Genomic DNA, 21,351 nt, shown 5'->3' on the forward strand with positions numbered 1-21,351 from the left:
TTAAAATCTAGCAAAAAACACAGTCACCCTCACCCCACCTCAACGAAGAAAATCGCATCAAAATATTCTCTCGGTTTTTAATACAATATCTCATTAAGTCAAAAGCAAAGATCACAGTTGGGGTAGGAAAAAGAAGGAACCAGAAGCAGAGAAGACTGTGCTGGCCAGCACCAGAACAGAGCAAAGGGATTGTTCTAGCGGTGTGTTAGCAATCTGCCTCTAGGGCAGCTGTCCTGGGCAATCAAAGGCTGGTGTGTGTGTGTGTGTGTGTGTGTGTGTGTGTGTGTGTGTGTGTGTGTGTGGCAATCAAAGGCTGGTGTGTGTGTGTGTGTGTGTGTGTGTCTGTCTGTCTGTCTGTCTGTGTGTGTCTGTGTGTGTCTGTGTGTGTGTGCGCGCGCATGTGCGCGCGCAACCTCAGGGGCTAGGCGACTCAGCAAGAAGTTGAGGACTCAGCCACCCAAAGATGCCTATTTCACAGCTGAATAAAGAGCATGAAAGACAAAACCAGAAAGAAAAAGGGGCAGCAGGAGGAGGACAAACTGTCATGGGTATACTACTTCAATCTCAGGAAACTACCAGCTATCCCCGGTTAGGACTAAACATTGGCCACCTGCAGTAAGAGGATGCTGAAATCAAATGAGCAGGGTGGGTACTCCTGTGGGAGCAAGGTGCCAAACAGAAGGGCTCCAGGATTACCAGTTTCTTTAGCCCTTTCAGACCCCAATCAACTTCTGCAACATGTATAGTACATCAACATTATCTAACATCTATGCCCTTCTATCATTCCATTCTTAATTAAATCCAAGAGACCCATAAATAAGCATACACAAAACTCAGTAAGCTCTTCAATGCTAAGAGATCAAGGCCATTTATATAACTCAAGTGCTGAGATGTAAAAGGCCACAGTCAGATCTCACACCCTCTAATCCCTCAGAGTAGCTAGATGCTCTGAGACCCATTAGATACACAAAGGCTGCTCTCTTCTCAGTAGGGCTCTGTAGCAGAGCTGCTCTCCAGGGACAAAGAGATTTCACAGGAGAACCACAAAGACATCACCCTCTCTGTTCCCCCACTCCCAGCTTTCTCACTTCCTGTCACAGTAGCACCAGACCACAGTCTCCCAGAAACAAACAAATACAAAGTGCTGGATTCTGGGCTGCAGGCCAACCACATTCCAGGGCATCCTGTCTACCAATCACCAGTTAGAGCTCCTACTTTGCCCTGCTCAGTTCCTTATCGTGTTCAGGAAAACAACCCTCCTCTCAGCCTCAAGCCAAGACTACATAGGGCAAAGCTCAGGCCTTTAAGAATCAGCAGAAAGATACTATATGCAAGGATCTAAGTAAGAACTAGAGATTGGGGGGAGGGGGGTGTGTTTGAGGAATATTTAATATCATATTTGGCAAATTTTTTCACCTTGAGACACCGAAATAGGGATTTTAAAGCTAAAGTCGCTTGCTATTCTAGTCAGCACAGCTACAAGTGGCAACCCCCCCCCAAGAAAGTGCCATCAAGATGATTACCAACTGTAGAACATGCCACCCATTTCCACTGCTTTTAAACTCTTCCCTACATGTGGAACTGATTCCTAAAGCAGGCCCCACCGAGAACAAACAAAAGCAGCAGACTCCACCCTACAGAAAGGCAGTTTATCAAGTTCTGAGGGCAAAGTTCCTGAGTTCCCAAGAGAACAGGAGGAAGGCCATTAGGAATTGCACTGTAGCCCAGGCAGCAAAGAAGCTGACAGCAACCTTGTTTTTTTTCCTGCAGCATAGTTAGAAAAAAAAGCACTGACCAACTCTGAGAATGGATCAAACTATGTTTTTCTATTACCTTTTCTAAGCCCATTCTGTCTAAGCCTATTGGAAGTTAGTTTCCCTAGAAGTCAAACTTTAGACAGAGGTCAAACTCCCATCACCAGAAATTCCTGAGATCCAAAGAAGTAGCACCCTTTGCCCAAGATTCCATTCACAGTACATGAGTAGTGCTCAGAAGAGCTCTGACCAGAACATTCAGAGCCAAGAACTAGTGAATGCCGTCTTTCTCATCGTTTCCCTCCGTACTCTTCCTAGCCACACACCCCCAACTCACTAGAAACATTACCAGCTAAATCCTGATATCTGGCCATATCTCGATCTCTGCAGCACAATTTAAAAGCATTTAGTCCTTAAGTGGACCTGGCAAAAGCAGATAGAGAAGTAGGGCAGGAGTAAGCACAACAGCTCTAAGTTGACAGAAGCCTAGGACCTAGGCATTACAAATCATGTCACCGAAGCACACAAGTTTCCAGTCCTTTCTTTTTTTTTTTTTTTTTTTTTTTTTTTGGAGAGGGGGCAAGATCTAGATTTATTTCAGTCTATGAAAAACTAAAATTCAAAGAAAATCCAGTCTTTTACCTAGTCACAAACTTAACTAATTCTCTTTTCCTCAAGAATGTTCAGAATTTGAAAATGTAGTTATAAATATTGGTATTCTTAATGTTTCTTTGCTCGGAGCTCAAACAAAATCAATGAGAGTTGCTGGTACACAATGAGATGGACATACAAAGTGATTTTTTTTTTTAAGTAAAATCTAAGGAAGTTTCCTGAAATAAAACAAACAAAATGGTTGTAAAAGACAACACACACACACATACACACACACACACACACACACACACACACACACACACAAAATATGTTCCTATGCATGTGCTGCTACTCTGAAAAGGTGTCTGGCAGCAGGCAGGTCTGCATGGTGAGACAGAAAAGGAGTGTTGACTCAGTGAAATGTCATCATCCTGGAGTATGAGGCAGAGAAGAAGACTAGTATAGTCAACCAATTACAGTTTAACTGAACTCCACCAGAGATCCCGAGTCTAACTGTCTCTCAGGCTCTTTCCAACGTTATTGGAAAACTCAACCAAAAGGAGGTTAAATAAATAGATCATCCCTGGAAGACCTGCTTTGCTATCTATCTTCCTATATCATGCTCCAAAGCCAAAGAATGAGAAGGAGGAGGTTGGGAATGGTGGCTCTCATCCATAACCCCAGTCCTCAAGAGATGGGCAACAGCATGAATTCAAAAGTTCAAAGTTAGCCTGGACCACTTGAGACTTTGACTCAATAAAACAAGCCACAGGAGCACTTGGACTGGAGAGGGAAGGGAGAAAAGAATGTGTCTCATAATGCTAGGGTACATTCCAACTAGCCAGCATCCACAGAGCATTCAGAGTGCCACTCCAGGTCCAATTCCTAGGCCACTCCTTACTCCAGAATAATCTTTACAAAGAATTATTGAGAGGGTTTGATAAAGACACCAGCTGTTTCCACTACTTTCCCTCCCTTCCCTCCCCCTCCTCTTCAGAGCACAGTTCAAACTCACATCAAACAGTTAATACAATTGACCGTCAGTAGGAAGGAGAAGCCTGAACTAAAATAGCAGGAAGAGTGCCAACTGGCCCCACTTGGAATGCTTGCTTGGCTCAATTTAAAAATAAGAAACTTTTGTCATCCACTCCCTCTGTCCAATTTAATTCTCTCTACAACCTACCTTTCAGTGTCAAACGGGTTTCAGTTTCTTCCTTACAAGTCTATTTTCAAATCTCAAAGAATACAGGGGAGTGTACATAAATATGGCTTAATGCAAAATAATGTCTGAGGGATGGGAAGGATTCCTGAACTGCAAAAACAGCCTCAGTACAGGACTCCCCCTGTCCCAACAACCAAGTACACCAGAGGCAAAGGAGAACACAAAATTAAACATAAACATAATGGTAACTGTTTCTCATGGCTTTGGTAACCAGGTGAGATCAGTAACAGAGACCGAATGTAGCACATCCTAAATGTTCAGGATAGAACACTTGCCTTATGCATGAGGTGCTCTGCAACACTGAGGGGGTTGGGGGGATGACCAGCTCCTCCCCCACCCATATTCCAAGTTAACCAGAGTTAGCCAAGAAGGAAGTTAAGGAAGCCAGCATTTCCCTTTCAGACAGGAAGTAAATTAGCCCTTCCTGTGAGTTTTAAACAAATTGTACAGCTGGGGTTCAATGCTAACATCCTCTCTTGAATTTGTTCCACAATTTCAAAACTGCAAAGGGGAAACGGAGACGTGGTCTAAAGTTTTCCTTAACAGGCAACGAGTTCTACACGCCATGCCTTCAAATCTGTATTAACATGGAATCCGAAAACAATATTGGGTAACACTCAGGAAGATAACGTCAAATTAACTAGCTCCTATCTCATGTCTACCACCACAAGTCAGTTAGTAGTCTGCTCAGTTCAATTAAATACCCACCCACATGAGAATTCAACCCGGAGGGATCATGATCATTTGGGAATTCATATTTTCAAAAATGCTACGTTATGATTTTCACAGCCTGTAGGAAATCATGTGGTCTGTTCCTGACAATCTAACCACAACATTCCTTTGACAAAAAAGGGGCAGTAGTTAGAAAATACATTTGGGTCTATTTTACTGCCCAGTAGACAGTTCAGATCATTACTCAGTCTGAATAAAAAACTCTGAAAGCAGGGACTTAAGTATAGGATGGCTGTAGCAGCATAATGTTAAATCCTTTGCTAGCCTGCTTGCTTGCTTGCTTGCTTGCTTGCTTGCTTGCTTGCTTGCTTGCTTGCTTGCTAGCTAGCTAGCTAGCTAGCTAGCTTGCTTGCTTAGACAAACTCTCAGTACATAGCCCAGTTTGCTTGTTGCTGGTCTCAAACTCACAGTGATCCTACTGATTGCTGGGATTACAGACCTATGTCACCAAGTTCAGCTTTAAATACTATTTTTTTTTAGACTCAGTACCTTTCCAGGCCCACTGCCTGTGGACTTGTGAGCTGCTCAATGGAGTACATACCAATTTACATTGCAGACAGAACAACACTGTAAATGTTTTAACTTCCTGCAAGGAATGAAGGTCTATGCCAACATCTCAAAGATCTGCTCCATAGTCTACTGTAAAAGAAGCCAAGTCCTATCTTCATTCAAACATTCATGACCCAAGACCTTTCTAGCCTAGTTGATAATAGATGAGGAATAACCAGAAACTGAAACAGCAAGAGCTATTGCTGACATTTTTCCAAGCAAGTCACTTTAACTTCTAGTTTGAGACCAAATGAGTAGCAAAATGACCTTAAAAGCGCTATGGAGAAAAGTATTTCTATAACAATTGTGTGAGTGAAGATTTAGGCTTAAAAAAAAAAAAAAAGGAAAAGAAAAAGAAAAGAAAAAAGCTGCATTATATAATATAGTCGTGACTATCGTAAGCATCTTCATCTATATATGCTGGAGAAATAAACATCAACTAGTTACCTAAAGTACCTTGAAAACCTTGCAGAAATCTGTGATTACCTAGAGTACTTCCCACATAACACTAGTTAGGAGAAGGGAATTGGAGTGCTCTTTGGTCAACTAGTAAACATGGTATTAAGCACAGGATAACAACCAGATAATTGTCTTTAGAGAGCAGAATACTGAGTAACCAGGTCAAGTACCAGGTCTCAAACAGAAAAAAAAGGAAAGCTGGGAACAGTAGTCCTACAGGTTAAACCCAGCCTGGGGACGCACAGGAAGGCAAACTGGACTGACCAACCCGAACTATACACACATAGAGATCAGGGTAGTAGAGCAGTATCTCTAGCTGAAGAATCCCTAACAAACTTGCAGAAATCTTGAGAGGGAAAATAAATGTGAGTGACACAAGTCCTCTGGTAATCAGGTACTATCTGACTTTGCTATATGGGTTGCCAAAAAACACCAAATCACCAAATAGTTGGTTATTCTTCAGTTCCATCAAAATCAACCAAGCAAAGTGATTCAATATGTGCTTTGATAATCCCTAATAAATTAAACTTACACACCTAGAAAATAAAAATAGAGTCCTACTGCTACGATAATCACTACTGATATGAACAATAGAAATATGGATATAGTAACAGTGGCTGTAATTGCCCAGTCTCAGGAGGGGGAATCCCTGAAACCTTCAAATCCCAACATTAAAAGGAGGAAGGAGGAACTTCTATCCAGGTATGGTAGTCCACGCCTTAAATCCCAGCAGAGGTAGCTGGATTTCTGTGAGTTCCAGGTTAGACTGCTCTACTCAATGAGTTCTAGAAACAGATGAAGAGAGATCCTGTCTTCTCAAAAACAAAACAAAGCAAAACTAACAACAACAAGAAATCCAGGAACTTTTGGTGAATTGAGCACAAGCAGCAGGAGCAGCAGCAGCAGCAGCAGCAGCAGGTAAGCGGGGGTCTAAAGCACTGAAACAAAACCAACAAATGTAGACACAAAGACTATACCAGACCTCAGCTGCAATTTCTTCTCTTCCTAGTCAACTAAGTCGATAAGAAAATCTTTGATGTTTATGATGCATGTAAACTGATTCTAACTGCACTTGTCTTATGGTTCTCCAAGACAAGGGTCATCAACCCATACAGAGTGTGCTATTATCGAAATCACTCTCACAGAGCTTCTACAATGGGAGAAAGAGGCTGGGACAGCTGTTGGCTCAAGTTAGAAGGAACATACAAAACCCTAGTCCCAGCTGTTGTCTCCCTAGACCTAATTTTCTTTGTACTCTGTGAGGCTAAGCAGGATCCTGTACCAGTACTCTATTCTTCAGTACAAAGAAGCCCAGACAGGTAGGTCTTTGTTGACACCCACTCCCCACCATCTCTCTTGACCAGGGGCCATCCTAGGTCTGTGCCTTCTCTATTCCTCTCCTGTGTAGGACATGTAATCACTCTTTTCTTTTTTCTCTTCCAAATATTCGTCACATATAAGTCCTCCTTCATCACTCATATAATAATACTCAACAGTTGAGATATGGAGTCAGAAGGATCAGGAGCCAGATGGGGCTTCATGAAACCCTGTTATTTATTTATTTATAGACAGACAGACGGACAGACAGAAACAAATACATACATACAAATTCCCCCCACCCCCGGGTCCCATATAGATCCGATGCTATGTACTAATGCTTCAACAGAATTACATATTGTAATATATGTGCTTATATACTCATTAAGTCAATTTAGTTTACTATTATAAACTAGAGCATGGAAAAAGTATTTTTGTGCATGTAGGGATCAAATCCGGGAACTTGTTTATGCCAGGCAAATGCTCTACTATTGAGCTATATCCTCAACTCTTGATTTTCTGTTTGTTTTTTTCTTTGTTTTATTTTGGTCTTTTCTGTTTTGCTTTTGGGGAAGAGTCTTGCTTTCTAACCCAGCTAGTTCCCATCTCCTATCCTCCTGCATTAGCCTCAGGTGCTAGGACTGCATGTACACCACTACACCTGTCTTCTTCTGAGTAAAGATGTGTCACATGTTCTATGAATACACAGGTACATTTTAGAAAACTAAATCAACTTCATTCTGTTTTTATTTTAATACTTCTTTGTTTAGTTGGTTGCACGTCTGCTGTTTTTGAGACTAGGTTTCATGTTTCCCATGCTAACCTCAAACTCACTACTTACCAAGGATAAGGTAATTCCTGGCCCTCCATTCTCCACTTCCCAAGCATGCACCATCATGACTAGCTCCTTTTTATTATTTTACAGTAATTTTGCATATGTATGTATATGTGTGGGAGCCTATGCCATGAGGCACACACATAGAAGTCATCAAGTTTGGCAGCAAGCATCTTACCCATTGAGCCAATTGACCAGTTCTACTTATCTATATTTTTGACAAAGTCTACTACTATGTAGCATAGGTGGCTTCAAACTCCCAATCTTCCTGCTTCAGCTTCCGTAAAACACTGGGATTATAGGCCTGTGCCATACCAGGTTCTCTACTTTTTCTCTAACTGTGATCCTTAGGTCTATCTGTGACTGGGGACATCTATCCACCCACAGCCATACCTCCTCCTCCTCATCCTCATCCTCATCCTCCTCCTCCTCTTCCTCCCCCCTCCTCCTCCTCTGGCTGACCTTCTGCAGGACAGGCACTCAAGTGCCCAACTGTGTCCTAGTTTACAAAGCCAGCAGTGGAAAGAACAACAGAAAGGTTACAGAACTCCCCCATTCCAACAAAGAAGCAGGAGAGAAATCAGATTGGCATCAATTTCCCTTTTAAAATAGACTCCTCTATTTTAAAAGTAGACTGAATATACACACCAGCTACTTTATTCAATGAGATTTACTTCACTTGCAATGAAATGGGAACTGCAGGTGCTTTGATAAAGGTAGTGAAAAGTTGACCTACTTTCTATAACAATGTCTATGTCCTCAAACATCAGAATAAATTCTGGTCTCCTAAAATATAAGCTTCTTCAAACAAACATCTTCTCATTCAATAGTAAGAAATGTGCTGCTCCATTTCAATGCAGAACAACATGGGTCACAAATATAAATGTTGTTATTTATTCTGGGGAAAGTAAATTTCTTTTGCTCTACTATTGGCTGAGCTAAGAATAAGTAATTAGGAAAGATAAATGAGATCTTAAAACAGTAAAGAATCTAGACTGAAAATATAAGAATTAGGGTAAGGGAGCTATCACAGAAGGCTAAAGAGTACGAAATAGATACTATTCGGAACCCTAGTTACATAGATTACATCATATAAAGAAACTACATAGCAAAGCCCCATCTAGAAAGGTGAGGGGTAAGATGGAGAGAAGGAAAATTCTAGACTGGAGGAAACCTACAAATTTCCTTCCAGACAGGGCGCATGCATACATCCCCCAAACCCAGGTTGGCTTTTCCTCATATGAAAGCAGACTTTTCTTAGAAGCACACTTTTCACAGGAAGTACTCATTAACTCAAAATTTTTACATGTTACAATTTTACAAATGTCTATAAATATGGGCTGCAAGTGGAGTGGTTCCTGAATAAAAAGAGGGAGCACATCTCAATAAAAATAATAGCAAAAGCCTGCCTTTGTTTCTGTATGTCCATTTATATAACCCAGCATTAACTCCTGGCTGCACCAACTTGGTGTGAATAATCTGGCTCAAAATGAATTGTGACCAAACATGAGGGACTGGTAGTGGTACATACCTGTAATCCAAGCAACTGAGGGACAGAGATAGGAGGCTCTTCACAAGTTTGAGGACAACCTGGTCTAAATTCCAAGTCAACCATGGGTACACAGTAAAAGCCAGAGAACAAAAATCTGGTTCAAGTTGATGACAAACCCAATCAAAACCCTTCTCAAGCTACTCTGATCAAATCACATTTACCCAGAGTTCTATTTCTGCTGGACACCAAAGGGCGAGAATAACCTGCAGTTCTTCTAAAGTCTGAAGAAATTATGAAGCCATTCTGGCAGTCTTACCTGTTTGTCTCCTTCATTAACCTCTCCCTTTCCGGAAGAGTGACCACTGTTTTTGAGCCCACACCCCCCACCCCACCCCCACCCACAACTCCCCAAGAGTTGCTGCCCCACTATCAAAATAAACTGTTACTTAAAGGCTGCCCACTACCAAAATAAACTGTTACTTAAAGTTAACAGAATATAAGAGGTTTGAAAGGTCTGTAACCCCATCACTTGGGAGGATATGGCAGAAGATTTTGAGTATAAGCAAGTTTGCTACACAGTGAAACTTTGTCTCCAAAAAAAATTTATAAAAGACATCTTGTCCAGCTGGAGAGATGGCTCAGTGGTTAAGAGCATTGACTGTTCTTCCAGAGTTCACATCCCAGCAACCACATGGTGGCTCACAACCGTCTGTAATGGGATCTGATGCCCTCTTTTGGTGTGTCTGAAGACATTTACAGTGTACTTATATAAATAAAATAAATCTTTAAAAAAAAAGACATCTTGTTCAACAGACAAATGATGTTTATTCAGTGTTTTATGGCAAACAAACACAAAATATTACTATGAGATATATATTTTATGAATTTTAAATAGCAAACCAATTATAATGACAATCTGATATAAAAAAAGTTAATACATTTTGTTTGTTTCTGCATTAGACTGGCAAGTGGGCTCAGCGGTTAAGAGCACTGACTCCTCTCCCAGAGGAACTAAGTTCAATTCCCAGCAACCACGTGGTGGCTCACAACAATCTGTAATGGGATCTGATGCCCTCTTCTGATGTGTCTGAAGAGGTTAACAGTGCATTCATATAAATAAAAAAAATAATAAAGTTTTTAAAAAAGTTTAAAAAAAAAAAAGAAGAGATCAAACTTAGGGCCTAGAGCATGCTAGGTAAGTACCCTCAAACTAAGATAAATATCCCCATAGAAATGATTAAAATTATCCCCATCTTAAGAAAAGACCAGGACGGGGCTGGGGATTTAGCTCAGTGGTAGAGCGCTTACCTAGGAAGCGCAAGGCCCTGGGTTCGGTCCCCAGCTCCGGAAAAAAAGAACCAAAAAAAAAAAAAAAAAAAAAAAAAAAAAGAAAAGACCAGGACAGTGACTAAGCAATTTGTTCCAGGGTAAATCAGAGCAGGACTGGAAGCCAGCATCAATTTTTTCCAACAGGACCTTCTCTTACACAGCTTCCTTTCTGTGTTTTTAAGCATCAATTGTGCTATCCTATTTTGCCTTATAACACTGGGGGAAGTACTCAGTAAAAAATTCCTTTTTTGGTTGAGTAAATTAAAAAATACTATGCAACAGTTAAAACATCTAAAGCAAAACAGAAGTGATTGGTACTAGGTGAATGGGAATAAGGAAGAGTTAATGTGATTCTTGAGATTTTTCTTGCAAATTCTGCATGTGTGAAGTAAAAACTTTAAACCCCACTTTCACCATGATATGAGATACATGAAAACATTAATCAGCTTACCTAACACTGATCAGCACTTTAAAAAAAAAAAAAAAACTCTTTATGACAAGAGGAAACAGGATGTGGTGGTACTTATCTTTATTCCCAACACAAAGAGATGAGGTAAGAGGATCTCTCTGAACCTAGGGGCTAGCCTGATCTATAGAATCCAGGACAGCCTAGCTCCAAAACAGAAAGGCCCTATGAAAAAAAAAAAAAGAAAAAAGAAAAAGAAAAAAAGACTAGGGGTAGCTCAACAGACAGACTGCTTGTCCAGTATTTAGGAAGCCCTAGGGAAGTAAAGCCAGCCTGGGCTACTTGAGACTCTGTCTCAAAAATATAATTAAAAATAATTACACAACTAAATACAAATCAGTCATATTTTCGTTTCCCCTTTTAATTCTAAGCAGGACAGTGTTCCTGCTCTATCAGTGCTCTATCGGAAACCTTGGAGGCAGCTACATCTTTTAGGTCAATCAATTCCCATTTCAGCTTCATGTAACACAGATTTGTTTATTTTTATTTTATGTGTATGGGTGTTTTGCCTACATGTACGTATGTGCACTATGCACAACTGATGCCCACAGAGGCCAGAAGAGGGTCTCATATCCCCTGGGACTGGAGTTACACAGATGGTTGTGAGCCGCCACGTGTGTGCTATTCTGTGCTAACCACACACACACACACACACACACACACACACACACACACACCCCAACACAATCTCCAGCAAAAAAGAACACATGATATCAAGTGTAGTAGCTTAGTCCTATATATAATTCCAGCACTCTGAAGGCAGAGACAAAAATCAAGAGTTGAAGAAGATCAGCCAAGTTACAAGAGACCATGTCTCAAAATGAGACTTGTAGAGAGGGGAAAAAAAATGACACCAAATGCATTTTCTTTGAAGCACTCATAATCAAAAAACTAACATCCCAAGATCTTTGTGTTTTTGGTGGTGGTGGATAAACCACTGATCCAAGCAGAGGAGAAAATGCTGTTCCTCGCTGCGCTCCCTGTTTTTCTCCAGAAAATGGACAGGCTGTCTTCACTGACTGAAGGCAACAGCTGCCTAAGCTATGAAATAAATGGACCTTACTTCTTACACTGTTCTTTAGACTGACTGCCAAGAAAAGCTAAACCTTAAAGATCTTTCATTATTTCCAGACACTTTGTTTAAAAGAAGCTAAGAAGAAGGGACCACAAATTCAAGGTGATACTCAGTTACATGAGACTCCACCCCAAAGAAATGATTAGGGTTGGTGAAATGTCTCAAGAATAAAAGAACTTGACATCAAGCAAGCATAAGGACTTGAGTTCTATCCTCAGAACCAACGCCATGGAAAGAGAACAGATTCTCTCCCATGGCCTAATTGTCCTGACTTCCACACACCTGGTCTCAGCAGGAGCAGGTGCCCGCCCTTCCCCACCCCACAATGAAATACATGTAAACAGAAAAATAGAAAGAAATAAATAAAAAATCCAAACTACAGGTAACAGTGAAAGTGTCAAAATTACACAGGAATGTAACTAATTCATGGTGTACTGATTCCTGTCTCCATTTAAGCCTTCTCAGGCCCCACTAATTCCCATCAAGTACTGTAATTAAACAAGGCTTACTGAGCACCTCAGTTTGTAGCAGACACTACAATGGGTAATGAAGGAATAAGATAGTACCAACACCGAGCAGCTCCCAGTCTGCAGTGAAAGATATGATAATTTTATGATACATTTATTACACACAACTACCTCCTACAAGCTTCTCATTCAACCCAAAGAACTGAAAACTGTCTAGAAGACAAATAACAAGCAAACAAAGGTTGAAACATATCCCAGAAGTTAACAAGACATGGTCGTGCATGTCATTAGTCCCAGCACTTGGGAGGCAGAGGCAGGTGAGTTTCAGTTCTGTGAGTTCAAGGCCAGCCTAGTCTACAGAGTTGAACCCTGTCTCAAAATAAACAAACAAATAAGAAAGCAGGACTGCTGATGAGCTCAATGGCAGACACCTGCCTCACCTGTGTGAGACCCCAAGTTCAATGCCCAGCACTGCAAAAGGGGGAAAAAAAGAGACTAATGGGACAGCAGTCGTGTGTATTTATGATCCCTGCTTTTAGGACTAAGACATCATCTATGCCAGCATACTCAGCTCTCACTGGCTCTAAGGAAACTAGCCTTTTACATATACTATCCGAACTTGGTCCCTATAAGGAACAACTAAAACAGTCCTGCCCAGAGCCAGGCTTCATTTATTTTAGTCCCAGCTGTTATGTCCATTCTCTTTGGGTAATAGCAATGTAACCCTGGTTAAATTCATCGACTCTGTAGTCAATCAGACCAGGGTCAATCTCGACCTCCACCGTTTAAAGAATGAGTTGTTCAGCAAACCCCAGCTTCATTATCTCAAATTCATTTCTAAAAAAAAATGGTTAGAAATTAGGTAGTCTACAAAAAATGCTTAGTACACTGTAAAATAAGACAATGACAGGGAGGGGACGGGACGGGAAGACCCAGAAGGTACTAACAGAGGGCCGTCACCTACCACAATAGAAAGCAATAAATTATACTGAGCTAAATATTTTGCTATTGCAACTGATAGTGATCTAAGCTGAATTTATCAGCCTGCATCCAGTCTCATCTACCCCTAAGGAACAATTATTTGATAAACCTACGGCTGGCATGTGATTACAGGAAGCGTCCGTCTCCTTTCTAAGGTCTCAAAGAGTCCCAATTTTAGACCAGCTGAGACCATGTTGACCCCCCTGGCTGTACATACTCGACTCCTAGGAAAGGCACTAGAACTCTAATCAACCACACACACCTGAAACACAGACCCCACTACCTTACTCACATAACAAAGAAACTAACTGAATTCCATATAAAGCAAACAAGGAAAGAAAACCTGTACATTTCATACTCATCTATCATCATTTTCACCGCAAACCCCAAATAAGAAGCACAGAAAATAAGTAGCAAAATAAAAGATTTACTTATCTGTACCCTTTCAATTCCTGGAAGAACCAGGGAAGGTGAAGTAAAAGACAAAAATCTTCCATCTTACCACCTCAAAAGGCTCTGTACTATAGGCAGGCCAAACAATGCCTTAGTTTGTAAATTGTCCTGGACCCTAATGCTGCACAACACCGCTACACAAAGCCCAGTTTCAAAGCCGGACCCAGATCACCAGCAGTCATCCAGAACCTATTTTCAAACTGCCTTTGTACTCCTCCTTCAGACTCTCATCCCTCCCCCTAAAGGCTGAGTGAGAAACCGACACTCTGGCAGCAACAGACCGACCCTCCAAAGACACACTAAGAAATCTCCTTGGAAAAACATTTCAAAGGAAAATTGAAAAATTGGAAATCAGAACCATAGCCCAACAGACTGTACATAGTGACTTTTTCTTTCTTTTCAATTGCCTATTTTAATCCTGAGGTCCACACGTCCAATGTTTTTCTGTAATCCTTGCCTAAATTATATGGAAAGGAAAAGAGGAACAAAACTTGTTTCCTCCAGAAGCCACAACCGCACAATGACAAAACCATCCTGCAAGGAATGTCTTCCCTGTAGAAAAATATTCAAGGAAATGTTCTAGACTAAAAAGAATGGGGGCAGGGACTATGAAATCAGAAGATTAAAGATTCCTATCAGTTTAAAGGTAATGAGGAGCTTATACTTTAAGACCCATCTTGCTACAATTAGAGCAGTATCTATTCCAGCTCTAATTTCCATTCTGATTCCCATTTTAAAAGAAGAAAGTACCTGTGTTCCAGCTACTGATGAGTTGGCTATATAATTACCTAGGATCTGGACATTTCCAAGATGTACATACACAAAGCAAACCAAGCAACTCTTAAGGTCAAGTATAAAACATGAGGCAGTCACAGGCCTTTAGCTTTAACAGTGTTCTAATAAGTTAACTGAGCAAGCAAACAAAGACACCTCTAAAAGCATCTTTCCAGTGGCTTAAAAATAAAATTCCCTTTGTAAGGCGTTCTCAAATGTGTTTTGCAAACTCTAAGTTTTCATTAAGTGGTTTCTCTTCACCTGTCTATTCACAACCTACAAATCTTTCAGAGACCAAAGGGCTGGAAAAGACTTTCAGGTGTTCTGTGGTTTCACTCCGGTCAAGAGAAAGCATGATTAGAATTTCCTTATCCCTTTAAGGGCCAAACATTAGCATATCTGCAAGTTTAACATACACCTTCACAAATCTGTGGCATTAAAAGGACTTTTAGGACAAGAAAGAAAAGGGGGGAGAGAGAGAGAGAGAGAGAGAGAGAGAGAGAGAGAGAGAGAGAGAGAGAGAGAGAGAGAGAGAGAGAAAGAGAGGGAGGAAAAAAAGTAGTGGCAATTCAGTTAACAGTTAACATAGACCCATTTGTTTTCACAAGGCAAAGCAAAGAGTCTCCTAGGCAGGCGACAGCAGCTCCCACCCACCACCACACCTGGAAAAGTGAAAGAGGGATCCACCCAGGAACTGCAGAGTTGAAACCCTTCTGGGCCGTTCACGTTCAGAAGGAAAAAACAATACCATTGAAATTCGAAAGCTTCCTGCAACTTTCCACTGCCACAAATACAAAGGTGAGGGGGCTAAAAGTTCCGAAACATGGTAGGAGCCATCTGTACGACTAGCCTCCGACCAGGACAAATTCCTTTCCCAACCCACACACAACATGCCAAAAAAACAACTTTTTGAGCTCTGAATAAAAGAGTATGTTAGCTAAATCCAGAAAAAAATATAAAAGTACACACAAAAATGTAATTTACACAACTTCTATCCCTGGTTCTAACCAGCTTCCGGTATTAGACCTAGAAGTTTGTTTCTAGGTCTTGTACGTTTTACCTTTTCCTTAAATACCAAGAAACCTCCAAAGTATTAAAAGTAGAAAAAATAATTGATTAAAACTCACCGTCAGCATTAACAGGCTTCCTCGACCTTTTAAAAGTCCCTCCAGTTACCATCAAGAAAAAGATTCCACTTGCGTTATCCCTTTCCCAACTAGTTAAATACATATTTTAATAAAAGGAAAAAATTTAAAAGCACACACCTCAAATGTGGACTTCTAAAGCCAGTCCTTTTAAGAAACAAACCCAAAGCTTCACCAATGTGCTGAGAAAGACGAATCCAGCGAGGTTCGCCGCCTCTTCCTCTTCCTCGTTCCACGATCTTTCTGCCTTTCTCCTCTCCCTTCGTGTCTGTCGGCCTCTCTCGCTCTCTCGCTCTCTCTCCCTCCCTCTTGCTCGCCCTCGTTCTCTCTCTCCCTTTCCCTCTCTCTTTTTCCCCTCAGATCCAACACCTAAAATGGAAGTTGCACCCAGCCAAAGGCAAGGGAGCCTGGGTGGTGACAAACTGATCTGGCAGCCCTACCCTAGCTTTCCTAAGTGATGTCAGCCCCTGCGAGCTTCCAATAGGAACCAGGCATAAATCAGGGAGCTGACCTTATCCAATAGGAAACTTTATTATAGGAAATTAAAAAAAAAAAAGGCGAGAGAAAGACGAGGAAGTTTTATATATATATATTATATATATTTAAAGCGGAGACTATACAATCTCTGAGGAATTACTGCAGAGCTGGGGGGAGGGAGGGAGGTGCTAAATAACAAAGCTTTTTAGAACGGCACGCCTAAGCCTCAGTTCTCTTTGAGGAGGGTCTTGTTCCCTTTTCCTACCTATCTGGGTGGGAAAACAGAAAAGAGCTTACTTTACCTGCTGCGATTTGGTTTGCTGTTTTCTTTCTTTAAGCATTTCCCCAAAGGAAGCTAGGAAAGAAGGAGGGAGAAATCCCAGAAACAGGACTATGTGTTGACTGAGATGGTAGAAAATATCTAAGACAAACCCTCAATTTCATTGTTTTGATTTGATTGAATTAAAAGCTAATGAGGAAAATAAATGCTTAGACTTGTTAATACTTTGTTAGCCTCTCTGCTCTAAATTAAAAGAAAGCAGGATCCACTAAGCTGTTGAAGAACAGCACTATCTTCCCATCAAAACAATATGGGTCTGCCTGGGACAATAGGCAGAATCCAATAAACAAAGAGTTCAGAATAGTTAAGGATACCGTTAAAATAACTAAAAGAGTGCTATTTTTTAATCAACTCAAAATCACCTGGCTTTTTTTATTTGACCTAAATATTATAGGGGTTTTCCTCTGAATTCCTTTAAAATTTAGGAGGGGAAGGGGGTGTGTTTGTTGTTGGATTTTGTTTTTTCTCGGGTGGGGAGGTTGCTTTACTTTAAAGACAGGATCTCACACTACCCCAGGCTGGCCTCAAACTCAAAAGCCTTGCGCTTTTGACTTCTGAGTGATAGGGTTGAAGTTATATTACCACCCTGTAAAACTGGTATCAGTTATTTACTAATTACTAAATGAAGATGATGAATTGGAAGGTTTCTCCTTATGTATTTTAATTAGATTTATTTATGTGTGCATAGGTACACATGTACCACAGAAGTCATATTCAGGTCAGAGAACAATTTTCAGGAATCAGTTCTTTCCTTCCTCCATGTGTGTCCAGGGATTAAATTTTGCTCATTATTTTGGTGGTAAGTACCTTTACCTACTTCTAGTCCTATTTTTAAAATTATTTTTATTTTATTTTTTGAGACAGAGTCTCATTATGTATCCCTGACTGGCCTAGAACTCTAGATATCTAGACGAGGTAAGCTGGCTTTGAGCTCACAGAAATTCCCCTGTGTCTGCCCCCTGAGTGCTGGGACAATAGGTATGTGTTCCTATTGGCTACTGCAAAATGTATCTGCATAAAGCTTTCATAATCTATAATGGTGATATATTGGCTAAGAAGAGAGACTGCAGTCAAACTGCTGGCTTCCAGCTATACCTCTACAAGGACACTAGTTCAGATGTTTGCACCATTATAAGACCTTGGCCAAATTATATAGTCTCTGAACCTCAGTTTCCTTAACTAGAAAACGAAAATAACTCTTTCTCACTGGAGACACGCCTCAGTGGATAAATGCTCGCTTGCTGCTCAACCATGAGGACCTGGTTCAGATGACAGCACCAATGTAAAAAGCCAGACATGACTATACACATGTTTATGGATAGGAGGTAGGGATCCATGAGGGTCACTGCAGTTTGCTAGTTAACAGCCCAGATCCAGACTTAAAGTAAGTTAGACAGTGATAGGGCAGAACACTGGATGTCCTTCCCTACCCTGTACAACACACATCACATACCCACATCTGTTGTAAGAATAAAAGTACACATAAAAGTCACTTTTGCTTTTCAGTCAGACCTTGTTACAATTCCTACCAATGTGAAACTCCCTACATAGCCCAAAATGGCCTTGAACTTCCAGTAACCCTATGGCTTCAACCTACAAAGTACTGGGTTTACAGAGATGGGCTACATTATCTGACAATATAAATGCCTTCTAAAATGTCTAGCAAGCATATAGTATAAACTCACTAAGAATAAACTATTGGGGGGCTGGTGAGATGGCTCAGCGGTTAGGAGCACTGACTGCTCTTCCAGAGGTCCCGAGTTCTACTCCCAGCAACCACATGGTGGCTCACAACCATCTGTAATGGGATCCAATACCCTTTTCTGGTGTTCTGAAGACAGCAGTAGTGTACTTACCAATAAAAAAATAAATAAATAAATCTTTAACAACAACAAAAAAAAAAGAATAAACTATTGGCCTGGAGACATGGTTCATCAGTTAAGAGCACTGGCTACTCTTGCAGAGGACCAATTTCCAGCACTCACACGGTGGTGGCTCAAAGTCATTCAGAACTCCACCTTGGATATTGAAAGCATATGGCTCATGTACACACACACACACACACACACACACACACACACATAAATAAATAAAATGTTTTTTACATGAGATGGCTCAGTGGGTAGGGTACTTGTCATCATACCTGGCAATTTGATTTTGATTCCCAAGCCCCATGGTAGAAGAAAACTGACTCTCACATGTCCTTTGGTTGTAACACACTCACATTGGCATGTACATACACACACAAAAACTAATTAAAATGTAATTTTAAAAAACAAAGCAAAATGGATTATTAAAATGAGCATTATAGGGCTGGAGAGATGGTTCAGTGGTTAAGAGTATTGACTGCTCTTCCAGAAGTCCTGAGATGAATTCCCAGCAACAACATGGTGACTCACAACCATTTGTAATGGGATCTAATGCCCTCTTCAGGTTTGTCTGAAAACAGCTACAGTGTACTCATTTAAAATAAATCTTAAAAAAAAAAATGAGCATTGTAGTGCATGTGCCTGTAATCCTAGCATTTAGAAGGTGGAGGAGGAAGGAGGATAAGGAGTTCAAGACCATCCTCAGCTACATAGTACATTTGACGTCAGGCTGAGCTACAGGAGACTTTATCAAAAGAATTTTTTAATTTTTTTCTTGAGATAGGGTTTCTCTGTATAGCCATGACTGTCCTGGAACTTGCTCTGTAGACCAGGTTGGCCTCGAACTCAGAGATCCACCTGCCCCTGCCTCCCAAGTGCTTACAGGCATGTACCACCACCACTCAGCATCGAAAGAGATTTTTAAAGAATGAACTGTGGGTTAGATATGCACCTGTTGCTAGTGTTTGTTTGCCTAACATGAATAAAACTTTGAATTCCATTCCCAACACCTCATAAAACAGGTTTGTGGCAAATACCTAACATCCCAGAAGGAAGGTCAGAAGTTCAATGTCTTCCTTAGCTACTTTGCAAATTCAAGGTCTGGACTACATGAGATCCTGTCTCTCAAAATAAAAATAATAGTAATAGTAGTAGTAGTAGTAGTAATAGTAGTAGTAGTAGTAGTAGTAGTAGTAGTAGTAATAATAATAATAATAATAATAATAATAATAATAATAATAAACAATGGGACTGGAGAGATGATTCAGCATCTAAGAGCATTAGTTCTCTTCTAGAGCACCTGGGTTCGATTCCCAGCATCTACATGGTGGCTCATAACCATCTGTAACTACAGTTCAAGGGGATCTAAGTCCCTCTTCTGGCATCCAAAGGTACCAGACACACGTATAATACACAGATATATCAGGCAAAACACCTATACACATAAAAACATAATAAAATCATTTTAAAAAAACACAAAAGGAGACCAAGGTGTGGTGGCAGAACTCTGGAGGTGGAGGCAAATATATGTCTGTATGCTCAAAGCCAGTCTGATTTACATAGCAAGTTCCAGGACAGCAGAGTTCAAAACCAAACCAAACCAACGAAACTAACCAAACAAGTAAACAAAAACAAAAGGGGGGCTAGAGAGGATAGCTCAGTATTAAGAGAATTTCTTGCTCTTCCACAGTTCAGTTCCCAGACCCACAATTGATGATTCACAACTGCCTGTTGTTCTAGTTCCAGAGAACTAAACACCCTCTTTTGGCCTCTGTGAGCACCTGCACATGTATGGCGTACACACAGAGACATATACACACATGTTTTTAAATTTTAGTTTTTTTGTTTATCCTGACATCCCCTCAAAGTTTTCAGTGGTTCACCACTGCCAAGTAATGTAACCAAGGAAGCATCTGCCAAGTGAAATACACTTTGAACTCTATACTTCTTTCTTCTAAAGTGGCGCTATGGAAAGAATACCACCATTTTACAGATGAGAAAATGAAACCTCGCCAAGGTGGCAGATTCCCTGTCCCTTTCAAGGTACCAGATTTAACTTTTTTTTTTAAGATTTATTCATTTATTATGTATAAGTACACTGTAGCTGTCTTCAGATACACCAGAAGAGGGCATCGGATCTCTTTACAGATGGTTGTGAGCCACCACGTGGTTGCTGGGAATTGAACTCAGGACCTCTGGAAGAGTAATTGGGTGCTCTTAACCGCTGAGCCATCTCTCCAGCCCAAGGTACCAGATTTATACACTTTACATATGAAATTTATACCCATTAACTATAATCACACCTTCTTTATCTGTCTAACCTGGAATTCCATCCCAGCTCACTTAATCAGGCTGGCATAGTCATTACCTACCCTCCTGAATTTAGTTCACCTTCATGAAGACCCTCATATTTACTCTATAGTGGCCAAAGACCAAAGTGTATTACATTTGTTTGATCTAGTTTTTAACCAAAGTAGAAAAGGAAAAAATATATTGTCCAGAATTATCTCATTATCTATTCAGTACTCAGGATATCATCTTCTTTTAAATATTTAACCCCAAATCCGGGTTTTTTTTTCTAAGATTGATTGATTGATTGATTGATTATAAGTGCACTATAGCTGACTTCAGACACACCAGAAGAGGGCATCAGATCTCAATACAGATGTGGTTGCTGGGATTTGAACTCAGGACCTCTGGAAGAGCAGTCAGTGCTCTTAACCACTGAGCCATCTCTCCAGCCCTCAGGATATCTTGTATATCTGGACTTCATCCCTGCCAAGTTCAAAAGCCAAAGATAATTTCTAGAGGCAAACAATACTAGGGAAGCAGAAACAGGACACCTAGTCTGGACCATATGAAGTCCAGCTAGGACTAAATAGTCAAACACTGGCTCAAATACATCCATGCATGCATACATACATACATACAAACAAAAATAAGTTAATGAATTGAAGTACATTTTAAACATACATGGTTGTTTTTTCTTTTATTTTTTCTGTTTCTTTTGTTTTTGATCCAT

At 40.5% G+C, this 21,351-nt stretch overlaps 1 protein-coding gene across 17 annotated transcripts in view; it reads right to left on the bottom strand.

Moving 5' to 3' along the window:
• Ctnnd1 (catenin delta 1) overlaps positions 1-16,101 on the bottom strand; it is a 51,223-nt gene extending 35,122 nt beyond the window's left edge. For 12 of the 17 annotated variants that reach the window (XM_063283650.1, XM_039104873.2, XM_063283649.1 and 9 more), the window contains exon 1: positions 15,765-16,101. The gene's annotated coding sequence lies outside the window, so the exon portion shown is untranslated. The remainder of the gene's footprint in view (positions 1-15,764) is intronic. The other 5 variants (XM_039104878.2, XM_008761987.4, XM_006234452.5 and 2 more) reach the window with 3 other exon arrangements.
• Positions 16,102-21,351: the final 5,250 nt, after the last annotated feature.

Source organism: Rattus norvegicus, chromosome 3, assembly GCF_036323735.1.
Source record: "Rattus norvegicus strain BN/NHsdMcwi chromosome 3, GRCr8, whole genome shotgun sequence".
In the NCBI taxonomy this organism is placed as follows: Eukaryota; Metazoa; Chordata; class Mammalia; order Rodentia; family Muridae; genus Rattus; species Rattus norvegicus.